Raw genomic sequence first — 8001 nt, forward strand, 5'->3', positions numbered from 1 at the left:
TGCCGTTCTCCACATATGGAGTTTTCAAGGGAAGGGAAAAGCATTTGGCGTCTCAAAGTGCATGAAATCCTGCCCATGGTTTGATGATAATGGATCAGGGCTTGAGGACACGTACATTTTTGTCAGTGAGGCTTTCGGTAGATGCCACAAAAGCGTGTGTTTTTGTCAGCAGTAAAATGAGCAAGGTTGGACAGGTAATAACCTGATTACCAAGCTTATTTATATATTTATAATAAGGTTAGAAGCAGCATCCTTGTTGCATAGAGAGGTGACATTGTAAATTGAAATGAGAGTGGATTGGAAGGGAGGCATTGCATCAGAGTCCGTTGCCGGTTTGAAATGGGCATGCAGCTCATTTGAGTTGAGCTGCCTATGTTTTTGGCTTTGTCCAGGCTATAGTAAACAGTAAACAGACCTTGAATCATCTGACTTTGGATGTTTGACAAGTTAATTACTTTGCAAAAGGACAATTTGTGAAACGTAATTGATGAACTTCCTGCCTCACTGTGACAAATTCAGGGAGTGGAGTGGCCAGATTGGCAAGAAGCACAACTGTCAAAGCTGGAGCTCACTGTAGTCACGGCTCTGGGGTCAATATTGTAAACAGAGTTTCTCCTCCAACACAAACAATTTTGATCCGAGGGCTCCCACTGATCCAAACATTTACTTATTCAAATGTACTCCCAGTTAGTTCCTAAAAAGACAAAGACGGCCTTTATCTGGCAGAGCGTGGTCGAAATCTGCTCTCACTGATGGATGATTTAGCGTCAGAAATGTTTTGTTTTCTTTGCTTACAGTGCTCCTCGCTACTAATGCGGATTAAGATTCAGGCCAATGTTGGGACCTTTCTAACCTCTAATCAGCATAGCGGTAGCACGATGCAGTTTCCCGACTTTAATTATGGAATATTATTATAATTTCATGACAACACAGAGGTCATTGAATCTTTGCGAACCTGACCTTTACAGTGAATGCTCAGCTCTAACTAATGCACTTAATGTTGACATAGAAGAAGAACCAAGAAGAAAACATTTCAGTATGGTATGATTTAAAACTGTAGGACAGGTAAGCAGATGCTCAATGACATGCGGGAATCCGTTGTATATGAATGAACACTTTCAGGAGTAAGCAGACTTTCACAAGCCTTAACATTTTTGCTCTTGTTTCCAGAAGTTATAGCCAGGATATAAAGAGAGTAGATAAAGATGGACTGAGAAAAGAGATATAATAGTGTCACATGCAATTAGATCCAAACCCAAGCAAGAGCTGAAAATGGATGATTTCCCAGAGGGTTGTACTAATCCACTAAAGTGCTACGGCACCTTGTCATGCGTGTCTTTAAACAAATCATATTTTTATCCTGACGTAAGGTCACGCTGTTTACATGCATTTCTGTTTGAGCCAGAATAATTACATTTAGCAGTGCTCTCTAAAACATTATGAACTAAATGTTCCACGTGTGTGTGTGTGTGTGTGTGTGTGTGTGTAACAACAGCACCATATGTGTCAAGTCTCTGGGTCTCACGATTCAATTGTAACTGATGAATGTGTTTTCCCAAGACCCCTTCATCAAGCAGCTGCGGGTAAAACTGAAAGGACGGGCAACACTCATCAATACTCGTACATAAATTCAAGTATGTGGCGTGTGTCACGACTAAATATGTTACACATAATCACGAGCAGCACAATAATGTATTAGAATGGATGCGTATCTGTGTCGGTGAACTGATGTATGAGGTGTGTCGGTGGCTGTGCATATTTTGCAAGGACAATTTCATTCATAGCCTGAGTTATGCAAGTTATGCCATGAATTTTGTCAATATACGGAGCTACTATAACCTGCCTCGAATAGTTTATATGGACAAATGCTGTCATTATGAGGTTAAGAAGCTTGGATCTCTGTGATATTTATCCAACTCTCACACTGGTGTGTTATGGTTAACCTACTTTTGCTCATTCAAAAGTGTGTGTGGGGGTGGAGATGGTTATGGATATTCTCTTCAATGCTTTATTCATGATGACAGTGCCTCCTATTTAAGAAGGGTCTCAAAGTTACATGAAAATAGCGTAACCTATGCATGTACCCTAACCAGAATAAGGTCAAAGGCCAGATTATCTGTGTGTGAGGTAATCTCGAGACAGTCTACCTTTAACCAGTGAACATTAAAAGCCTGTTGTTGTTGGATTACTTTCCTGATTTCCTACCACACAATGACATGAAAACATCATTCTAGTCACACTGTGACATGTTAAAGGTGTTATTGATTGAGTTGCGTAACGTACTAGGGCTGCCACTTACTCTTCCCCGGCAATTGATGCTGTATAAACATTGTCTTTAGAGCATTATTGTGCACCAACTGTAAAAATCCAGATTTAGCATGTTTAAATAGATTAACAGTAAATCAAACTGCCAATTACCCCCCAAAAAACAAAAGAGTGCACAATAGCAGATGAGTTTTCAAGGAGAGGTGAAAGAAAGTGGAAGAAAAGGCAAGTCAGGGATAATTTAAGTTTCAGTGCAAACTCAGGGGGTTGAAACCAAACTTCATCACATACAGTATGTACAGTATATCACTGAGTTACCCTTTTCTTCCATTTTGCCATACGTTACAGTAGAGACATCAGATGGAACACACCTGAGACAGCTAACCCATGCAAGTAAGAGGTAAATGGTCTGTATTTATATCACGTTTTTATAGTTGATGGCCACTAAAAATGCTTTACAGTTTTGCCATTCACCCTTTCACACCCATCCGCACTCATAAATTCATACGGAGAATCTCCATATGCATTTTCTATCATTCATACACCGCTGGTACCAATGTCAGGGTTATTTTGGTTTCAAAGTCTTGCCCAAGGACTGGTCTTTTGATCGGTGGATAAACCACCCTTAATAATATGCACAAGTGTTTCCTCCTGAGCTGATATATATTAGTGCATATTATGGACATGTGTGCATATCGTCATGTTCTGAAATTGGGTAAACAGTGTTTTCAAATGAGAAACTATAATCATAAAAGTATAAATTGACTCACCCTAACAGGTTTAGTAATGGGGCAGTGAGACGGTTGTCACTTGAACGCACTGTACACACCCACACAGTCCTCAGTCGAATTTTAATCAGTCAAAATACATGGAAACATCTGTGTGGGTGGATCACCAGTGAATAAAGGCTTTAGTGTCAGTTGCTGTTCTGCAAAACATCCACATTTGTGCATGAATAAATAAACAAATACACAAATAACAAAAAACCAAAAACCTCCATGTTTGCTGTTGTGTCCTGAGTGTGATTTTCCACCATTCTGTGCAGAGTTTTTTTTTTTGAGAGAGACTTTCAAGTTGAGGAGAGCTTTGGAGTGCACAAAGGATAGGTTTTGTACTTTGACAAGAGCAACAACACAGTGATGAATAACAAACACAAAACAAACGTAAGCTCAACATTTTCCCTGCGTGTGGATGTATAAAAAAAAAACAACAACAGCACATTAAAATGGATTGAAATCATTAGCTTCTTGTGGAATTAAACAAAAAAAAGAATGTAATTAATCCATGCAAAAAAACAAACAAGTACACTGACACTGAATCCACCTCCAAGCTACTTTATTGTCTGCAGAGAAAACTCTATATTAGACTAATGAGAGGTCGCCACTTGAAGAGTAACAAAAGCCACTGTATATGTGCTGTACTTAGAGGCGTTGTGTCATACTTTTACTGTTACCTTCACTGTGTTTAACGACTGAACAACGAAGAGGCCTCTCTGACAAGTAGTCACGCCTGCATGACACTCAATCGGGCCATCCTGTTCAATGTCTGCCACTTAAATCAGAGAAGACAGGTTTGCACCACAGGAAACTGCACTGAAACTTTGTATTGATTTTTAAAGGCTAGCCATGCAACATCTAACTCTGTTTAGAGCCTCCCTTCTTCTTTCTCACCTTCACATTCATCTCTATCTAATTTGTGACGGCAGACAAAGCACTTAAAGGGTGAAGGATTTAGACTCCGAACTTTGGCGGATATGACAGAGTGCATTTAGCTTTTCCACTTTATGCAGATACTGGCCCACTTTGTCACTAAAAAGGCATATGGAGGACTATTTTTGCCCAATTCAAAGTAAGGAAAGTGTGTCATGACCCAGTAACACAAAGCAAAACCTGTGTGAAGTCCTGCCGGATGGTTCCCTCATGCTATATCCTTTCTTGGCATTAAACATGAATAATGATTGACAGATTGGCATGCATTTGAACTCCTCCCAGAAGAGAAAGCCACCCGTAACACCTTTTAAATGAGCCCTCAAAATGAAAAATGCAAAAGAAAAATCGCTTTGTAGTCAAGATTTTTTGTCAGATGGGGTCAGTAAAAAGTGTTGAATCCTGTGGGTGTGAATGAAAACCAAATGCAGCCAAATGTGCCATTTAAAAATGGGGACAAAACAATAGATGAAGGGCAGTGTCTTGTAACGGCTTCAGAGGCTGCCCTGTCAAGTCTGTCTACACTCACAAAGGGAGAATCAATTGTGAGAGATGACTTGCATTAACACAGGCATAATATTACAACGCCAGTCTGAATCCAAATGAAGGAAATCAGACTGAATAGGGACAATTTGCATTTGCATTTATCTCCACTTCACCGTGCTTCATAGAAACTTAACAACACATTACTCAATTTTCTATTCAATTTTGCCAGAAACCAGCCACCGTGCTGCAACACAACAACAGTGAGTATGTTATATTCCATCCTTACCAAGTTACACGGTGCTCAGCCTTTCTCATCATTGTCTTTGAGAGCAGACTATAGGTTAGATGCTGTGAATAGTATTCTGTTCATTTACTGTCTATAATCTGTTGGTGAACGCATTCATGACAAGACAAGAGTGCAGAGAAAGAGATAACCACTGTCACTGTTATTTGACAAATAAGCCACACACGTTCAAGACGCCTCAAAGTTCCATATTTACTTTCTCCATTCACTGGTGTACAAAGGCTTTTTTTTTTTTCTAATATAACCTTATTGATTTGAGGAACCCTGAACCTCCGGGCCAGATGATACTAGTTTGTATCCATGGTTCAGGTCATGGTTAGGGTCAGAGGCAATGTTCTTAGGCAGTCTCAACATGTCGTTGGAGTAGGATGATTCATAATGTGTTTAAATTGGTTGACCTACAATCTTTGAGCAGATTTTCCTTTCATGATGTAGTTTGGATTTCACAGCAGTGGGCAGACGTGTGTGCCATGTGATATTACAGCACTGCAGAACGCTCCACACCACAGAGGTATAAAACAGGTATGATACAACAACACCACCTAAGGCGTCGGAGGAAATAGATCCTTTGTTTTGTCTTTTTGCAGACAAGCTCAATATGGTCTTCTCATGACGAGCGCTGGCCCATCATGACACCCAAGTATTTATAACATAGATTTCTAAATGACGGACGGTAACGGGAACTTTATGGCAGTCCGATGACGATCCAAACACCATCTCTTCAGCTTTAGCAGTGTTTATTTTGACAGCATTATTCTCGCTCCACTCGCTTCACTCCCATGTTGGTGCAGCACAGGTCTGTCTGAGTCATTAAACAAGGTGAGGAAAAGTGCATCATCAGAGTACTTTAAAATATATTGATTTGGAGTATTCGTACGGCAGTCGTCGGCGTGAAGCGTAAACAGAACAGCTGAGCTCACACATCCCCGGGGGGCCCCAACTTTGGTCGTGACAGCAGAAGACAGAGTGCTGTCGACTTTAACTAACTGGACCCTGTTCGTCAGGAAGGAGGCGTCCCGGTGAATCAGGAAGGGATTTAGTCCCCTTTGAATCATTTTTGTCACCAGACTGTCAGCTTGTATCATGTTAAGTGCTGATGAGCAGTCCAGAAATATCGTTTGGTAATAATAACTGCATCTCCTGTTCCTCGTCCCTGCTTGTATGCAAACTGATACGGAGCGAGTTTATCTTGCGTTGCACTGCTGAGATAGTGAAGCAAAAATCCTCTCATCTGTTGAATGTGTCATAAACGGTGTTTCTTTTAATGAAAGACCCATTAGTGTCGTACCGTAAAGGTTATTTTTTTATTTTAAGGTGTTCTGTCATTTGGTTTGAAAATATGAATTTGTGAAACTGCCTTTCACACTTTTGATTATTGCAATGTGTTAAATAAACACGTGAGAGGGAAAGTGTTTAACTATAATACTTAGAATAATTAAGATAATTCATACCGTGTATTATTAAAGTCATTCGCAAATTACAGCTCCCTTTATGGTAAATTCAGAAGCATCACATTTTAATGACTTTACTGGGTACGGTGTTTTTGATGAGCGAGTTTGTCTTCTTCGTGTAAAACAAACATGCAAAAGCATGCAGCAAACATTTTTGCCCCAAAGGCATTTGTGCTCTTTCCTTCAATGACGTCTCATGGTTAAAAGAGAAAAATACAATCTCACTATTGTTTACGTGTGGTGTTGACTGTTGTTTCCCCACCAACAGGTCTCAGCCAAGTGGAACCGCATCCCATAGCATTTGGTGGAGGTGGAAGACAAGCTCTTAATCGGCTGTGTTATTGAATTATTGAATTAAAAGCTTAAGTACTCAGGGTGAGCATGTCAGTTTTTCCACAACTGAATGGTACACTGCTCGTTCCATTTTCATCTGAATAGACCATTTGTGTATGTAAAATGCCAAAGAAAGGAAGTATTACACAGATCACTTTCATTGTCTGTAATTCCCTTTCAATGTGACGGCAATCATTCTGAGAGACAAGTCATATGCACTGTTACATTCACACAACACTGCATGCTAGTCCTTAATCTGCATTCACCTCCCCTCACCAACATTGCACTTTTTTTTGTCAAGCACCAGTTCTGTAGCTTAGTGTTCATTAAGGAAGGGTTTGTTCCCAAGCAAATTGTGTACAATTATGACAGAAGAGGAAGTTTAACCTGCTTTGCATCACTATAGCGACACAGTGGGAAAGATTGGAGGAGCGAGTGTTGCGGCAAATGGTTCGGCCCCTTTGTACTTGACATTCTGCTCACCTGTCTTCATCCCCCCCCATGTTCCAAAAACCCCGAGAATGATACAGATAAAAATGATGTGATATTTCTGTCTGTATTTCAATGGGATGAGTCGCTGTGACCCACGCAATCTTCCTCTCAAAGAGTATTTCAACTTATGCAGATGAGCTCATCAGAGCTGCCTGCTGAGATGAGACATCTAGGTCTGGAATTGTGTCAATACCAGCACCAAAACAAATGCAAATCAAAATCCAAATGAATGTGTTTTCCCCGAGGAGAAACAGAGTCATACTTATAGTCAGCTCTCAGTGGATGACAGGATTTTGTTATCCACAGCTCATGAAAAACAAGGCCTTCTCAAACTGCTCACTGAGCCCGGGTACAAAAGTCACTATCTCCAGATGGAGCAGGTAAAATGAAACAGAAGTCTTTTGCGTGATTGTCTTACAGATGAAAAACACAAAACACTTTCCAGATTCCTAAGTAGAAATTTGCAAACATGCGTCACTGTTTACTCTATGTTTCCTGATATCTCGAGCAGATGCAGTGAATGCTATGTATCTTTGGTCACAGCAGAATTCAAGGCCTCTCTCCCTCCTCTACTGATAGGAATGAAAAAAGCATAAAAAAACGCCCAATAACCTTGACATCCTTTGCTGGAGTGGTAATGTTGTTTTATTTGGTGACTAATTGCTAACTAATGAATGGATAATTCTTTCAGTTTTGTTGTTATTTACTCGTGATAACCTTCAGTGTACTATTTGTTCAACCTCTGCTATTTCAATGACCCACTTTCTCCCACAGGGATCATAAAAATTAAATTGTATGAAGTCAAAGAGAGAAAAAAGAAAAGTATCCATGGCAAAACAGCTCTGCTCGTAACTGCCATTTGCAGCTGAATGTTGTGTGTGTGTTTTTTGTTTTTTTCATTTCTGCGTTTCAGATTCGCGTCTTGTAATTTGTCACACACATTCATATTTAAATAAAGCTATAA

The sequence above is a fragment of the Solea solea genome, chromosome 2 (assembly GCF_958295425.1).
Source record: "Solea solea chromosome 2, fSolSol10.1, whole genome shotgun sequence".
NCBI classification, from domain to species: domain Eukaryota; kingdom Metazoa; phylum Chordata; class Actinopteri; order Pleuronectiformes; family Soleidae; genus Solea; species Solea solea.